A 19,565-nucleotide genomic window follows, 5' to 3' on the forward strand; every position below is an offset into this window, starting at 1 on the left:
TTAAAATCGTTTAAAAAAATAATGTTTTAATTCATCACTTACCTGAAGACGACTCATGGAAGTCGAAAATGTTCGACACTATGGAAAATTTCTTCTTACACTCAAACAGAATGTTTGAACATTGACCCGTCAAATGGAAAAGACGGTTCGCAAGAGAAACAAACAGGAATTATCACCGCTGTTCAACGAAACATGTATAAGAGAAAAAATGCTACCCAAATATATATATATATATATATATATATATATATATACATATATATATATACATGCATTAAAAAAAAAAAATTATTGCATTTTTGCTGATTTTTTTTAACCTTTTGATTTAATGCAAATCTTTTTTCCCCTTGTTGCACTTTTTTTCCTTGTGTGCATGGAAGCAACCAACCTTTTGTGATGTGAAGTCCCTGCGTTTTACCCGCCTCTGTAAGTGACCAGATCCTTTTTTGTGTGTTTTGTTTTTGTTGTTGTTTTCTTTTTTAAATTATTTTTATTTGGAGCTGTTCATTGTTTTTGTTACCACAGACATTTCACTAATTACTTGATTTGCGTTCAATAGCAAATACATTTGCATTATGGGTGATACCACTGAAATGAATGTTACTAGCAACGTGATCATCTCACACATCATAGTCCCAACCAAATTGGTTAACACTTTTATCATGACTAGCAGACCTGTGGAAATTCCACAGCGGACTCTTTCATATGTAATGTTGGCATTCTGTGGATGTTCAGCATAAATGGAGATGCCCTGATATTATTGTAGCTATACCCTTCATACGCTTCATACCCTTCATACGAAAACACAGGGTTCGTGAAGACTTGAAAAGTCCTTGAATTTTTACTGAAAAGACCTCATTTCTATTATTAATCTTGAAAAGACCTCGTTTCTATTATTAACCTTGAAAAGGCCCCATTTCCATTATTAACCTTGAAAAGACCTCATTTCTATTATTAACCTTGAAAAGACCTCATTTCTATTATTAACCTTGAAAAGACCTTGTTTCCATTATTAACCTGGAAAAGATCTCGTTTCTATTATTAACCTTGAAAAGACCTCATTTCTATTATTAACCTTGAAAAGACCTCATTTCCATTATTAACCTTGAAAAGACCTCGTTTCCATTATTAACCTTGAAAAGACCTCATTTCCATTATTAACCTTGAAAAGACCTCGTTTCTATTACTAACCTTGAAAAGACCTCGTTTCTATTACTAACCTTGAAAAGACCTCATTTCCATTATTAACCTTGAAAAGACCTCCTTTCTATTATTAACCTTGAAAAGACCTCATTTCCATTATTAACCTTGAAAAGACCTCGTTTCTATTACTAACCTTGAAAAGACCTCATTTCTATTATTAACCTTGAAAAGACCTCGTTTCCATTATTAACCTTGAAAAGACCTCGTTTCTATTATTGACCTTGAAAAGACCTCGTTTCTATTACTAACCTTGAAAAGACCTCATTTCCATTATTAACCTTGAAAAGACCTCATTTCCATTATTAACCTTGAAAAGACCTCATTTCCATTATTAACCTTGAAAAGACCTCATTTCCATTATTAATCTTGAAAAGACCTCATTTCCATTATTAACCTTGAAAAGACCTCATTTCCATTATTAACCTGGAAAAGATCTCGTTTCTATTATTAACCTTGAAAAGACCTCATTTCTATTATTAACCTTGAAAAGACCTCGTTTCCATTATTAACCTTGAAAAGACCTCGTTTCCATTATTAACCTTGAAAAGACCTCATTTCCATTATTAACCTTGAAAAGACCTCGTTTCCATTATTAACCTTGAAAAGACCTCATTTCCATCATTAATCTTGAAAAGACCTCATTTCTATTATTAACCTTGAAAAGACCTCGTTTCTATTATTAACCTTGAAAAGACCTCGTGTCCATCATTAATCTTGAAAAGACCTCATTTCTATTATTAACCTTGAAAAGACCTCATTTCCATCATTAATCTTGAAAAGACCTCGTTTCCATTATTAACCTTGAAAAGACCTCATTTCCATTATTAATCTTGAAAAGACCTCATTTCTATTATTAACCTTGAAAAGACCTCGTTTCCATTATTAACCTTGAAAAGACCTCGTTTCCATTATTAACCTTGAAAAGACCTCATTTCCATTATTAACCTTGAAAAGACCTCATTTCTATTATTAACCTTGAAAAGACCTTGTTTCCATTATTAACCTGGAAAAGATCTCGTTTCTATTATTAACCTTGAAAAGACCTCATTTCTATTATTAACCTTGAAAAGACCTTGTTTCCATTATTAACCTGGAAAAGATCTCGTTTTTATTATTAACCTTGAAAAGACCTCATTTCTATTATTAACCTTGAAAAGACCTCGTTTCTATTATTAACCTTGAAAAGACCTCGTTTCCATCATTAATCTTGAAAAGACCTCATTTCTATTATTAACCTTGAAAAGACCTCATTTCCATCATTAATCTTGAAAAGACCTCATTTCCATCATTAATCTTGAAAAGACCTCGTTTCTATTATTAACCTTGAAAAGACCTCATTTCCATTATTAATCTTGAAAAGACCTCGTTTCTATTATTAACCTTGAAAAGACCTCGTTTCCATCATTAATCTTGAAAAGACCTCATTTCCATTATTAACCTTGAAAAGACCTCATTTCCATTATTAACCTTGAAAAGACCTCATTTCCATTATTAATCTTGAAAAGACCTCGTTTCTATTATTAACCTTGAAAAGACCTCGTTTCTATCATTAATCTTGAAAAGACCTCATTTCCATTATTAATCTTGAAAAGACCTCATTTCTATTATTAATCTTGAAAAGACCTCATTTCTATTATTAATCTTGAAAAGACCTCATTTCCATTATTAATCTTGAAAAGACCTCATTTCCATTATTAATCTTGAAAAGACCTCGTTTCCATTATTAATCTTGAAAAGACCTCATTTCCATTATTAACCTTGAAAAGACCTCATTTCCATTATTAATCTTGAAAAGACCTCGTTTCTATTATTAACCTTGAAAAGACCTCGTTTCTATTATTAACCTTGAAAAGACCTCGTTTCCATCATTAATCTTGAAAAGACCTCATTTCCATCATTAATCTTGAAAAGACCTCATTTCCATCATTAATCTTGAAAAGACCTCATTTCCATCATTAATCTTGAAAAGACCTCATTTCTATTATTAACCTTGAAAAGACCTCATTTCTATTATTAAACTTGAAAAGACCTCATTTCTATTATTAACCTTGAAAAGACCTCATTTCCATTATTAATCTTGAAAAGACCTCATTTCCATCATTAATCTTGAAAAGACCTCATTTCTATTATTAACCTTGAAAAGACCTCATTTCCATTATTAACCTTGAAAAGACCTCATTTCCATTATTAATCTTGAAAAGACCTCGTTTCTATTATTAACCTTGAAAAGACCTCGTTTCCATCATTAATCTTGAAAAGACCTCGTTTCTATTATTAACCTTGAAAAGACCTCGTTTCTATTATTAACCTTGAAAAGACCTCGTTTCCATCATTAATCTTGAAAAGACCTCGTTTCTATTATTAACCTTGAAAAGACCTCATTTCCATCATTAATCTTGAAAAGACCTCATTTCTATTATTAACCTTGAAAAGACCTCGTTTCTATTATTAACCTTGAAAAGACCTCATTTCCATTATTAACCTTGAAAAGACCTCATTTCTATTATTAACCTTGAAAAGACCTCATTTCTATTATTAACCTTGAAAAGACCTCATTTCTATCATTAATCTTGAAAAGACCTCGTTTCTATTATTAACCTTGAAAAGACCTCATTTCCATTATTAACCTTGAAAAGACCTCGTTTCCATCATTAATCTTGAAAAGACCTCATTTCTATCATTAATCTTGAAAAGACCTCGTTTCTATTATTAACCTTGAAAAGACCTCGTTTCTATTATTAACCTTGAAAAGACCTCGTTTCCATTATTAACCTTGAAAAGACCTCATTTCTATTATTAACCTTGAAAAGACCTCATTTCCATTATTAACCTTGAAAAGACCTCGTTTCCATCATTAATCTTGAAAAGACCTCGTTTCTATTATTAACCTTGAAAAGACCTCGTTTCTATTATTAACCTTGAAAAGACCTCGTTTCTATTATTAACCTTGAAAAGACCTCGTTTCTATTATTAACCTTGAAAAGACCTCGTTTCCATTATTAACCTTGAAAAGACCTCATTTCTATTATTAACCTTGAAAAGACCTCATTTCTATTATTAACCTTGAAAAGACCTCATTTCCATTATTAACCTTGAAAAGACCTCGTTTCTATTATTAACCTTGAAAAGACCTCATTTCTATTATTAACCTTGAAAAGACCTCATTTCTATTATTAACCTTGAAAAGACCTCATTTCCATTATTAACCTTGAAAAGACCTTGTTTCCATCATTAATCTTGAAAAGACCTCGTTTCTATTATTAACCTTGAAAAGACCTCGTTTCTATTATTAACCTTGAAAAGACCTCGTTTCTATTATTAACCTTGAAAAGACCTCGTTTCTATTATTAACCTTGAAAAGACCTCATTTCCATTATTAACCTTGAAAAGACCTCGTTTCCATTATTAACCTTGAAAAGACCTCGTTTCTATTATTAACCTTGAAAAGACCTCGTTTCTATTATTAACCTTGAAAAGACCTCATTTCCATTATTAACCTTGAAAAGACCTCATTTCCATCATTAATCTTGAAAAGACCTCGTTTCTATTATTAACCTTGAAAAGACCTCGTTTCTATTATTAACCTTGAAAAGACCTCGTTTCTATTATTAACCTTGAAAAGACCTCGTTTCCATTATTAACCTTGAAAAGACCTCATTTCTATTATTAACCTTGAAAAGACCTCATTTCCATTATTAACCTTGAAAAGACCTCGTTTCTATTATTAACCTTGAAAAGACCTCATTTCTATTATTAATCTTGAAAAGACCTCATTTCTATTATTAATCTTGAAAAGACCTCATTTCTATTATTAATCTTTAAAAGACCTCATTTCTATTATTAACCTTGAAAAGACCTCGTTTCCATTATTAACCTTGAAAAGACCTCGTTTCTATTATTAACCTTGAAAAGACCTTGTTTCCATCATTAATCTTGAAAAGACCTCATTTCTATTATTAATCTTGAAAAGACCTCGTTTCCATTATTAACCTTGAAAAGACCTCGTTTCTATTATTAACCTTGAAAAGACCTCGTTTCCATTATTAACCTTGAAAAGACCTCATTTCCATCATTAACCTTGAAAAGACCCCATTTCTATTATTAACCTTGAAAAGACCTCATTTCTATTATTAACCTTGAAAAGACCTCGTTTCTATTATTAACCTTGAAAAGACCCCATTTCCATTATTAACCTTGAAAAGACCTCGTTTCCATTATTAACCTTGAAAAGACCTCATTTCTATTATTAACCTTGAAAAGACCTCATTTCTATTATTAACCTTGAAAAGACCTCATTTCTATTATTAACCTGGAAAAGACCTTGTTTCCATTATTAACCTTGAAAAGACCTCATTTCTATTATTAACCTTGAAAAGACCTTGTTTCCATTATTAACCTTGAAAAGACCTCATTTCTATTATTAACCTTGAAAAGACCTCGTTTCCATTATTAACCTTGAAAAGACCTCATTTCCATTATTAATCTTGAAAAGACCTCATTTCTATTATTAACCTTGAAAAGACCTCGTTTCTATTATTAACCTTGAAAAGACCTCATTTCTATTATTAACCTTGAAAAGACCTCATTTCTATTATTAACCTTGAAAAGACCTCGTTTCTATTACTAACCTTTCAAAGACCTCATTTCTATTATTAACCTTGAAAAGATCTTGAAAATATGAAAAATGTCTTGAAAGGCCTTAAAAATTGTATTCTTTATGTCCAGTAAAAATTTGTCGAAATAAAATCGAAAAAAATACTGTTATATTATTTGTTTAAGTATTAATAAAAATATCATTAAAAATATTTTATAAATATTGAAAATAAAATTGAAATACATTATTAAATTGAATTGTAGTAATGTGGATACAAGAGTTATGTCCCTTTATCACAAAACTACCTCTGGAAGTTTTGTGATAAAGGGATGTAATTCCATTTTTTTCGACCTAGTTGGCCTAGCTTTCAATTATCACAAATTTGTTTTTCTCACGTTTGTTTTGGAGGGAGGAGGGTTCAAATCTCCCTTTACTTTTGTTTTCTTTTATAATTTAATTTTTGTGGGAAACGAGTAGTGGCGGTCGCCATAAATAAAAATGACTAGGGGGGGGGGGTCATTTAAGAAAAAAAAAAATGAAAAATCTGTATGGTGTGAGTACTTGTGACAGAAAGAAAATAAGATTTTATGAGTAAGAGGAACGATTATTTCACTTGAAAATAATTCCAAGAAACAAAGGAGATAATTCAACAATAATTCAAATTTGCAAGATTTTTGTTGTAATGTCTTCAAATTCCCATTAATCGTTAAATGATTATTTTCTTTATAAAAATAAAACTACTTGATCAATTTATGTGATTTTTAGAAAATGATATTTTTGTTCTGTACGTACATCATACAGATATTTTTTATTTATTTTTGTTTTGTAATATAGTGGGAATTTAAGACGAGCACCAAAAGATCTTCCTTGAATAAAATTCGATTGTATATAAATTTTTAATCATTTTGTGGAGATTTCTCAGATGACCAAATCACAATATCTCGACTTCGACCTGCTATGGTCACCCTGTAAACAAGCCCTTGTTTTATTTCCTTCCCCACAGTAGCAGAGTTAGACATAAGGTCGGGTTTTAATGCGAAAAAAATAAAAAGATTCCAACAAAAAGGGGCATTCTGGATTGAGACAAAAAATTAAAATGGCGTCAGTCTTGAAGGATTTCTTATTCACTGATCAAGATGAAATGTAGTACAGATACTACACTGCACTCCTAGCAATCCTGTAAACAAGAGCGAAATAATAAAAGTGATTTAATCGTATTATTTCGATTTTTTTGGACTACTGTTCTCATCTTGAGAATTGTTTTCACAACATTTCGGTTGATGTAATCTTCAACCTTCTTCAGTTGTATTTTGTCGAACTCGGGAATCTTTCTGTCGAATTCAAAAATTCAGAAACATAAAAGCATTTAACTAATGATGCTGCAACTTTTTTTGCTGTTTACATCTTTTAGATACACCTGAAGAATGTCAGCGGTTATATTGACTGAAACGTGCAAATAACACTCAAGAGGAGAACAGTGGTCCAAAGAATAATCGATCGTCATCTCAAAAATTCAGAAACGCATTTTGTTTTATTGTTAGCATTGTATTTGTAAATAAGTTATACATTTTTATATGTCGTTACAATTAAGGTTGGTATGAGCAAATGTGATTGTGTGACTCCATCATCTTCAGGATCAAAACAACACAAGTAGTTTCAAGATGCCTCAGTTTTTCTTGCCAAAAATCTGTTATCTGACCCTTCAGTCTTCAAATATGTAAAAAAAAATAAAAAAAATTGCATTTCGTGTGGTTAAAAAAAAGGCAACTTCCAAATCAATAGTTTTTCTTCCTTTTAGATGTAGGAACACAATCTATTTATTTGAAGAAAGAATAATGGCCATTTTATTTTTTATGATGAAGCTTTGGATGAAGGAAATAACCACCAGTATATGAAACTGATAATCAATCTCAACAACTATCAATGTCACGAGGTCAATCAGTGCAAATAAAGTATATAGAGGCACACTTAATTTTATCCAATTTTGACATTATTGGTACATTTGTTATGTTGAATGGGACTTTAAATTAATGAAGGGATGAAAATCGGTTAAGCTTTGGGGGTGTGTTGTGGGAAAATACCATTATGGTGTGGAAAGAGCAACCCCTAATGTTAACTGTAGCTGACCGTCTGGGCGCCTCAGTCTCCAGCCATTTTATTTCTTGGTTCTATCTACTCTTGCCCAGCTTCAACACTAATCTCTCCAATCTCTTTCTCAAGCAATTTCTAAGCCGCAAACTGCCCCAAACTTGACCCTATCCTCAACACTCGCAAACCCATGACCGCAAACTGTCCCCAACTCATTTCCACTCCTAAAGCTGTCTGTAAATTAACTCTAAGCATCCTTGATGTCCAGTTTTTTGTCTGCCATACCTCGATTAACAATCCTATTTTAGCTTTCTTTTGTGCACCTTGGTGAACAACATCTTATACCGTTTGTTCTGCTGATAAACTTATTTCCTCAAGTTTTAAAATATTTTCTCTCTCTTTCTTTTACTTCCTAACACTTGGGGGTGGGGATGGGGAGCAACGTCGATGGTATCACAATTGAAGCACAAGTAATTATTGAAATGTCTGTCGATGAGAATGTTCGTGAGTTTCATTGAAATCAAACTTGAACAAAATTTCTAACATTCAATTATTCTTGTTTTAAAACTGTTTTACTCTTTGAAAAATGCAACATTAACAAATGACATGTTTGAAGGCAATGATAATAATGGCAAATGGCACTTAATAAAATTAGGACATCATAAAACATCATTCCTGCGGAAAAAAATGTTTCTCTGAAAGACCAGTCAGTCAAATTGAAAATAAAATAAATTTACATATGAATTAAATTTTTTGGTACTTCTCCAAATTTCAACCGAATTAAAAAAAAAAAAAGAAAAAATACAAAAAATCTTTTTGTTGTCATATTCCCAAAATCATGTAAATTGATTAAGTAGTTATTTTTAAACAAAGTTAGAAATTAAAGTAAATCGTAGTCTATGCTGATTTTGATCTCTATTTTTGGAGAGATTGTTAAAGGGGAGGTAATCAGTGACTAACTTAACCAATGGTTGATCGTTTGGTGGTCACATGATCTGAGACTCCATGTATTATGAAAAAGAGATCCGACTAGTTTTCTAAATCTCTTCAACTTTGAGATATGAAAAAAAAAATGTAAAACAAACGCATTTAATAACTGGATTTATTTGCGCTTATAAGTAATACGCTGAACGATTTAACATATGTCACAAATTCTTAATGCATGGAGATAAAAAGATGTGTAAGGGCATGTCAAACATAACTGACATGAACTTGTGATTACAACTGACCATGTGGTCAAAAACATCTGTACAGAACCAGTCTGGTGGTGGGGAGACGACTGCATCACCAAGAACTTGTCTGGGATAAACAGGAGCAGTGGACAAAAGAATGTTGCTGATTCAAGGAGAAAATGAGGGAGCGATTTTAGAAAACATCTTGGCCCATCAGCATCTAAGCTGAAAATGGAGAAAAGAGGCAATGAATTTTTGAGTCGTTTTTTTTTTATATTGATGAACATAAATCAACCAAATGTTGAATACGCAGTCTCGTTAGAGAAATGATGATCCCAACATTTTTAATCGTAATAAATTAACAAATGTGATTATAAAATCCAATTCTTATGTAAAAATCTGAATTTGGCTGGTTATTTTTTTCATTGAAACAAGTTTTTTTTGTCATAATTATTTTCCAGCAAGTTACATTCCCGATTCGGAACAAAACACATTTGAACAAAAAATAAATTGAAATTAGCAATTATTTTGCATTCAGTAATTTAAAACAAACAAAAAAACAAGAAAGTAAACATGTTACCAAGGTTGGTTTAAATTGTTTTTTATTATTTATCAAATTCTGCAACAGAATCTGACAAGTTAAAATAAATTCCAAATGTTATAATTTTAGTTTTATGATTGTAAAAGTTTACAAGTAAACATTTTTTATAGTTTTTTTTGTTTTGCTTTTTGTATTCACACGATAAACATTTTTAGCCTTTTCAGTTACGTAGATAACAATATGTGTGTGTAGATTTTTATGCATATTAATTTTGTAACTGCTTTTAATACATGGAACAAAAATTCATTATGTTCATCAAAAAATTATTTTATTGTTCATTGGAGCAAACAGTTGTTTCGGCCTATTATTTAACTATATATGTGTTTTAATTTTTCTTTCATTGGGTCATCAGTATTTAGATATTCACCAAAAAATAAAAGCAATAACTAAAAAAAAAAAAATGAAAATACATACAAAGTAAATATATAAATATATAATCTAAGTTCCAAATCTCAAGTTTTCTCAGTTGGTCATTTATTGTTTTTCAAAAGGTATCCATTACAATATTGTTTTTTATTGCGACTAAAAAGTCTACAAAATTATGTTATTGTTGCATATTTAGTCACATACTTATCAGATGTAAACCTTAATTTACAAAATTTATATAAAAACATTATAAAAACTTTGAGAAAGTTTTTTTTTTTTTAATCCATTAAGATTGGTATATACAAACCGAGTACGTTTCAAGTAAATAAATAACACACACACACACACACACATATATATGGAAATTCAGAATTAAATCATAGACTTACAATAAAATTAATTGTTTGATAAAGGAGTACAAATCATTTTTAAAGTTTTTTCCTTAATCTATTGATTTTCAATAAATATCTGATCTCATCGGAGGAAATGTCATTAGCAAAATAGATAGGGGTAATTATAAATTTTGCTGATGAGCAGGTAAATTGAAAATTAAATTTGAAATAATGGTGTAAAAAAAAAATTACTTTGTGATTGAAAGAATAAGGATACAAGAACAGTTGTAAAATCCAAAGCAATGAATATAAGTATATCCAAGAATGAATTGCGTTTTTTTTTGTTTTGTTTTGTTAATAGACATCTATATATGAATATATGGAAAAGCAAAGAATAAGATCGATTCTTTAAGAGGAAACTTATTGGGATAATGCAAAGCTCAACAAATTGATTTGGAGCTTATATAGAAATCAATAAAGAAAGAAAATGACAATATAAAACTATATATATATATATATATATATATATATATATATATATATATATATATATTCATTTATTCAATAAAGGTGATATATCAATTAGGGGTGGAGGGTAAGTTACAACTCTTTATACCATGATATTTCGAAGCCTAATGCTTCTCATCAGAAGAGGAGAAAAGATGCTAGGTTACATAATAGGAATGCAACGTCTAGCGATATTTACATTAGGAGTGAAATAAAATATTGAGTGTTTGGAGGAGCTAAATTGATCTCTGTGATATAGGAGTTAGCTCCCCCAAGCAGCCTAGTATATGTATCGCATATTTTGACATCTTAACGACGCTTTAATTTAAAAAATCATGTTCAAGAACCAATATTTCATAAGATACCGGGTGTTGCAATCTCTAGTCTACGCTAAACAAACATTGTTTCATGATTTAGCAGTCGTCTTATTCAACCGATATATGATAAATTTATTAAAATTTGCTCCAATTTTGTACCTTGTCTTATCTAACGGTCGCCTTATACATCGAACTATATTGTATATATTAGCATGGTCAGGACAATAAAATAATTATTGTATATATTAGCATGGTCAGGACAATAAAATAATTTTTCAATGAGCATAATGAATTTCTGGTCAGTTTATTAAAAAAAAAGTGAAAAGTATTTATAGCTCAAGTTCTGCACTATTGAAAACTTTGTGTTTTCAAAAAAAGTATATTTGTAATATAAAATTTCTATTTGAAATATATGTATATATATATGTGTGTGTGTGTGTGTGTAAATACAGTTAAAATTGATTCTATGATAATACATACGCAATCTGCATAAATTAAAATATAATGTTTAAGCTTATTGTATGATCAGCAACGCTGGGTAGCCAGCTAGTATATGTATACATTAGCATGGTCAGGAGATAAGATAATTTTTCGATGAACATAATGAATTTTTGTTCAGTATATAAAAAAATCTGCATTATTGAAAATTTTGTGTTGTCAAAAAAGTATATTTGTAATATAAACTTTGTATTTGAAACACACACACATAGTTATAATTGTAGTGTGAGAATCTATGCAAATTATATAGGTCATTAATTTTCTATGCAAATTATATAGGTCATTAATTTTCTTTTATTTAGTACAAAGGTAAGTAAAATTAGTATTTTGTAATAAGCAAAGATCAATTCTTTGCATCAAATATGACGCAGTGTTACATTGTTCGAACAAAAAATATTGAAAAAACTTTCTCATCAAAATAAAACGTTTTTTCTTTTCATGTTATAAACTATTTGTATTAGAATGAGCGAACATAGCTTCAGTTTAAGTAAAGTTACAACGCGCAAAAACAATTCTCATTTTTATCTGACATTTATAATGTTACAGACTGAATTAATTCCTGTGGTGTTACACACTTTACATTTTAGGCTGGAAAAAGTTATAACCTGTTGACTTAGAATGTTTTATGCCAATTGATGTTTGAATATATTTATGTACATGTTTGCATTAAACATTAATCCCTAACTGTGCATCGAATGGATGCCATAATACTTAGTTAGATTCATCTTATCATAACTAAGATCCATACAAAATTTTAGCCAGATCGACTCAGTAGTTAGAATTTTTTATGCATTGACTCATTAGAAAAATTGAAATTAAAAAAAAAAAAAGAATTGGACACACAAAACCAAAACAATTTTGAATTGTAATTGCAACGTGTGGTATTGATTATTGAAACCATATTTGATTTAATAGAAGAATTATTCAAGCCTTATTTTACGTATTGATATAACGTTTCTATATTGTCTTAATCAACATTAAAAATTTATTTTATAATTATTTATTGCTAGCGGAGGTGGGAGCTGCCCGGCTTTGCCCAGGCGTAAAATATGCTTAAATATGATATTTTAATTTGTCGAAATTTTGTATATATTATTTTAGTTATTTTAGTATATATTATTTTAGTATATATTATTTTAGTTATTTTAGTATATATTATTTTAGTATATATTATTTTAGTTATTTTAGTATATATTATTTTAGTATATATTATTTTAGTATATATTATTTTAGTATATATTATTTTAGTTATTTTAGTATATATTATTTTAGTATATATTATTTTAGTATATATTATTTTAGTATATATTATTTTAGTATATATTATTTTAGTTATTTTAGTATATATTATTTTAGTATATATTATTTTAGTATATATTATTTTAGTTATTTTAGTATATATTATTTTAGTATATATTATTTTAGTATATATTATTTTAGTTATTTTAGTATATATTATTTTAGTATATATTATTTTAGTTATTTTAGTTATTTTAGTATATATTATTTTAGTATATATTTTTTAGTATATATTATTTTAGAGTTTTTTGAGTTATAATTTCTAAAGTATTTAGGTGCCATCAGCTATATTTTTATTTTATTTTATTTTTTTATTCAATCTTCACCCCAAACAAGACAAGTGCCACTTTGAAGTAGGGGCTACTATCGGGGACAATTTGCGGGGCATTATGAAGGGAGATGAGTAGAAAGATGTTTGTTCACATTACACTTGAACTTCTGCATATCAGTACAGTTGTGAAAACAGAATCCCGGAAGGGAGTTCCAAAGACTTGCAGTTCTGGGGAAGAAACTATTGGAGTAAAAGGATTTCTTACACCTAGGGATCTCTACTGTAAAGGGGTGGAACTGAGTTGCTTGTCGGGTGTGTTGGGGGTAGTCACGTCGAGGAGGTACAAGTGCTTGCAGTTCGTACAAGCAGCAGATGCACCAGCCCAAATGTGGCAGCAATACTCCATACATGGGCGAATGGTGGCCTTATAGAGGTACAGAATACTTTCAGGCGTAAGTAATTTTCTGGCACGGTAGAGAGAGCCCACCTTCTTTGCAGCAGCCTTGGCAATGCTCTCAATGTATATATTCCAGTTCATGCTTCTTGTAAACGTTAGGTCAAGGAGTTTAAAGGCAGTACTTTCAGGCAGTGTATTCTTAGCCATTGCTATTGGTGGTAGAAAAGGTTTCTTGTAGTTATTGAAGGAAACAAGCTTAGTGATTCTGCTATTTCCTTTTTGTTTTCCCCTCATGCCTGTTATAGAGAGTGGTGTCATCGGCAAATATACCCATCTCCGAAACAATTTTATCAGGGAGGTCATTTATGAATATCAGGAACAATAAAGGTCCAAGGATAGACCCCTGGGGTACTCCCGCATTTATATCATATTGTTTAGATGTACGACCGTCGAGGACAACTTGGATTTTTCTCTTACTTAAGAAGGATTTAATTACATTGTGTATTCTTCCAGTGATACCATATGATCTAATTTTCCTTAGAAGACCATCGTGCCATACCCTGTCAAAAGCCTTAGATATATCCAGGGCTACCGCTCTACCCTCCCCTGTTTTGTCCAGTGAATGGTATATGTGTTCAGAGACTACAGTTAAGATATCTGCTGTTGAACGGGCTTGCCTGAATCCATATTGTTTGTTGGCCAGGAGTTTAGCAGCTGTTAGGTGTTGAACTAGGGCTTGATTAACTAAGGACTCAAATATTTTGGCGAAAAGTGGGAGGAGGCTAATGGGCGATAATTTAGTGGGTCAGTTCTTTCACCAGAGTTCTTGAAGACTGGTACCACAGAAGCGGTTTTCCAGCAGTCGGGAAAGCAAGATCCGCTAAGGCATTTATTGTAAAGTTTGCAGAGAACTGGAGCAATCTCAGCAGAGCATTTTTTTATTAGCACAGCCGGGATGAGATCTGGTCCACATGCTTTTGAGGTGTCTAGGTTTTTTATGATACCATACACCTAAGAAGGGGTGATTTTCAAATCGTCTAGTGTGGCGTCTGTCCGCAAAGGAAAGTCGGGGAGGGAGTGGTGTGCCGAGTTCAGTGTGGAGTTTGAGACAAACCGACTGGTAAACAGATTTGCCTTGTTGGTTGCCGTGCAAGCAACTTCATGATTGATTGATAGTGGGAGAATCGTTGACTGCCCATTATTTACTACACTGTTGTAGATTTTCCAAAAATCACGGGTTCCTAATTTCTGTGCGTCAATACATTTCCTGGTGATTTCAGTGTAATCTGTCTTAGCTGTCGCTATTACTCTCTTACAATTATTTCTTCTAGAATCAAAACCGAAACTGTAGCATTCAAAACTGGCGCCTTTGGCAACCACTACGCCTATAAACTGATTAAAGATTAAAAATAAACTAAGATGAATGTATAAAAATGTGTAATAATTTTTTTTTCAATTTTGACCCGTTTTTGACCAATTAAAAGCAATTTTAGCCATAAAAGAATGGAGCATAAAAATTCCAATCATTTGAAATCCATAGCGCCACTCTGTGACTTTTAGTTTGGGAGGAGATAGATTTTGAAATATGGAGACAGACAGACAGACATATAGCCGTTTATGTATTAGATTCATTACAAAACAATATTGTCTAAATTATGTTAACTATGATTAAATTTATAATGGGTACATTTTGTTGTTTCTAACTCCTTATTCTTAACTCATATTTACGTTTTTCTTAGTTAATTTTTTTTTTTTTTTTTTACAAAGGAATCACCACTTATAAAGACCCAGAGCCCACTCGAGGATAAAGGTTAATAAATGTACAGTGGTCAAAGGGACAATATCATATTAATTGTTAGAAGTGTAAATTTGGTAAATTGGATTACTTAAGGGGAAGAGCTCATCAAGAACTTCTTTACATTGGACTTGAAGACGACCATATTGTAGTCAGCTGGAAAGCAGGCAAATGGAAGAGAGTTCCACAGGCATGCAGTTCTAAGAAAGAAGTTTTGTTCATGGAATCTACGTTTAGGTTCAAGCACATAAAGAGTGGGAGAAATTATTGATAACTTTTTCAGTTAGATTAGTGTTTCTCGTGAATGTTTGGCGAGGGGGGGACCATAAATTGGAGCTCAGACGAGAACTTGCCATGAAAATAACGATAAAGCAGAGGCAGGCTCGCAACGTCTCTTCTGTGAGAAAGAGGTTGCGGGGAAAAGAAAAGGGCATCCCCTACTAGGCTACAAATTTTATTTTGAACTCTGTCAAGGCAGGATAAGGCCTTATAGCAGCTCCTGCCCAGATATGGCAGCAATACTCTCTCCTTGTACGTACCTGGCTCTTATCTAGGTAGAGAATTGCATCAGCAGGTAGATATCTACTGGATCGATAAAAGGATTTCACCATTTTCATATAAGTTTAAGATATGCTAGATTTTAACCTAATTATTACAATGAGTGAATATTTATGTTAGAAATATAACCAAGTCCAAACAAACATCCATTGTTTGATATTCAATTAGATTTAATTAACCTTTTTTCTTTGCATGAAATACCGACGTCTTATGCGTAATATGAAAAAAAATTAAAATTTTAAGAAAATCTCCATCGTTCCAATAATTATATGAGCAACCAAACTCATAAAAAAGTTTTCAAAAACTACCTGGCGAATATACCTGATGAACCAAGTGCTAAAGAAATATAAACAATTGCACTCAAAGGAACAATTAAAAAAAGATCTCTCGGTTGGAGTGACTGAAATAGTGGATAAATGTCTGGCATCTGGTAGAATACCCCATCCCCAGCAAAAACAAAATAATAAGAAAATTGAAGCTTAAATATATTTCAAAACTACTTGGTAAATATACTCGGTAAACTAAGTGCAAGATAAATTCAAACAATTGCACTTAAAGGAGCAGTTACAATTTTAAAACGATCTCTCAGTTGGAATATGAAATAGTGGGTTATCTGGTCACATTCCCAACTTGAACAAAATGATACGAAAATTGAAAAAAAAAAAAAAAAAATTAAAACCTTCTTCTTGTTTAACTACAAATAATACATCTCTTTACTTTCACTTTATCCTTGTTGTTATTATTATTTTTGGCTCACAAGGAACTTTCACACAGGTCATCAAAAATCTCTTTAGTAAAAGTTGTAACTAATTGATTTCTATATAATTTTGTTTGTCTATACTTCGCAATAACTCTTGGGTGTGCCCGAGGGGCTCTTTTAGGGCTAATAAAAACACTCCATTTTTGGGACTATTTTACCATATTTGTCCAAAATTTTCTGTGTATGTCTACTTAGCAGGTTTGCATGGTGCTGAACTCAAATTTAAATATATTAAGGCCTTGGGGACTTTGGGGGCTAAATAAGGGCGGGGGGCAAATGATGGACTTAGTCATTTCATTTTTTGCATAGTGCAGAACTCAAATTTACATATGTTAAGGCCTAAAACTGCACTATTTGTTCATTTTCACCAAGATTTGACGTCTACTGGGGACTTTTGGGGCTAAATAGGGGGGGGGGCAATGCTGAACTTAGTCATTTTTTATGCCTTGTTCACTGTGCACTTTTATTAGTTTTCTTATTAATGAGTTCAATTCACGATAAAAGAAGAGGTACCATTTAAAATCGCTTCAAATCATTTTTTTGTTTGCATATTTTCAAACTAGACATTAATCAGAAGTGACTTCTCCAGGGCATTCATAGTCAAGCCCATCAATATCAACTGACATGGTATTGTAAACAAACACAGACGAAATCTGATGAACGGCATTATCATTATTTTTTAATTTTTTTTTTTTTTTTTTTTTTTTTTTTGCGAATTAGTCCACCGGGAAAATTATTCCTCATAATATATAATAATTAATTGTGGATTGATTCTATAATAATACATATGCAATCTGCATGAATTAAGATATATTTAAGCATATTGTACGATTGGGAAAAGTCAGATTGCCTACTATATATACATGTATATGTATATGTATGTATGTATGTATGTATATATATATATATATATATATATATATATATATATATATATATATGTATTATATGTGTGTGCATTAAATAAATGGTGGAAGCATTAACTCAGAGCCAACTTAATTATCTTCTTACCAATATCAGCTCCACTGACATTTCCTTCATAAAAAGACTTCTCCAATTTTTAATGGATCATATTTATTTTGGATCACTGGATTTACGTATGTCGTCACGGGGCAAAATTGAGTTTTGATGGAGTATCGATTTATGTGTCTCCCCTGAAATTTCCAGGTTATAACAGCAGTAAATGTAATAGGAGTAGCAGTCAGAGTAGAAACAACACAACTCAACTGCAAACATGAGTAGCAGGAATAACGGTAGGAGTAGTTGCCATTGTGATGGTAATGATAGCATTGCTAGGACAAATGTCTGACTATCGTAGCAATAAGAGTATTAACAGTGATATTAGGAGTAATGATGAAAGAAGTAGAAGCTGAAAAAGATGGGAGTATCTGTAATATTAAATAATAATACGATAAGTAATAATAAGAGTATACTGGGAGTGGCAAGGTTAATTGGAGTAACACTTGTTTTAATAGTAATAATCTATAATATAAATCTCACCTGTCTGTTTAAATGTATGTATGTATGTCTAAAACTTTCGAGAGAGGCGACGGATTTTTATGAGACTGATATCGTTTTGAAGCTCGACCCTTCGGACAATAAATACCAAAAAATTGGCTAAAAACATTAATTCCTTCATCTGCCACTGGGCACTTTTCTACAGGGAGGGGGTTGCTTTTTTCGCTGATATTTTCGAAAGTCATCCCCTCTTTTCGATTGACTAACCTTAATTTAAACATTCGTCACTTCCTGTTTGGAGATGGGCGCAACAGCAAAGACGTCACAATTTTTTTTCATGTTCTTCTCTTCCTTCGTGGTACGGGTTCGAACCTGCCTGCCTACTACCACTTATTTTTATTTTTTTTTATTTTTATTTTTTTTTAATTTTTTTTTTTTTTCCTCATGACACACCTCCAAACACTCGGGCAATGCCAGGCACATAGGTTAGTCTATTATATAAAGGAAAGTTGTTTGTCTAGCTAAAACTCAAAAACTACGCAAGACACATTGACAAAGCTGATCTATTTCTTTCATCATTGTCTTGGGCAATTTATAGGTATATTCATTCTTTTGGGTGTTAACTGCAGCAAAATTCGTCTTGAGCGATTTTTTATTGTTTATGTAGTATTTCGTTAATGATGTCCCTGTTACAATTTTCTATTTTGACCCTTCAATTGCGATATTTCAATGCTATAACCCCTTTCTCGCTCTCTCTGCTTTTGGCGAAATGGAAAACATACTATTTACTTATATAAAGTAAAATAATGCTAATTTTATTTTATTCAAATTAAATCAACGTTTCCATATGGAATTCACACCGTTGACGTTATACTATTTGTTTACTTATCAGAGTAAAGTATGATCGTGCCAATTTTAATGCGGCTGGAGGGAGCAGGGAGTGACATATAGCTCCCATACAAAGGACGTTTTGTACCAGTCACATTCTCACACAAATGAAAGAGCATAGGATGACATGCAATAAATCCATCTCTGTTAGTTTCAGGCAAGATAATGCCTGGGATAAAATAGATAATACATTTTTAATTCAGTAAAAAAAAAGGGCTAGAAGAGGCAAGGATAAGAGGTAAGGGTACGAGAGACCTATGTCGTAGATCACATTTTAAAAAAAAATGGTAAAAATAATAGTTATAGTTTAAATAGGTTTGGTTTGTCTGTTTTACAGTATATCAACCCTTTGGAGTGGTGGTAGGTATCTAATAGTGAAACATAATATTTATGCAAAACAATTTATGTATGGCACAATTAACTAACCATCAAAGCAGTACCATCGTCGACCAAGGAAAAAG

The 19,565-nt window shown here is 31.3% G+C and overlaps 1 long non-coding RNA gene across 1 annotated transcript in view; it reads left to right on the plus strand.

Annotated features, from left to right (window-relative positions):
• Nucleotides 1–273: 273 nt before the first annotated feature.
• Nucleotides 274–19,565, plus strand: part of LOC145241292 (uncharacterized) — a 34,345-nt gene continuing 15,053 nt past the window's right edge. Inside the window, exon 1 of the long non-coding RNA XR_013862535.1 lies at nt 274–426. This is a non-coding gene — a long non-coding RNA (uncharacterized LOC145241292). The remainder of the gene's footprint in view (nt 427–19,565) is intronic.

Source organism: Euprymna scolopes, chromosome 20, assembly GCF_053919585.1.
Source record: "Euprymna scolopes isolate OS-2025 chromosome 20, ASM5391958v1, whole genome shotgun sequence".
NCBI lineage: Eukaryota > Metazoa > Mollusca > Cephalopoda > Sepiida > Sepiolidae > Euprymna > Euprymna scolopes.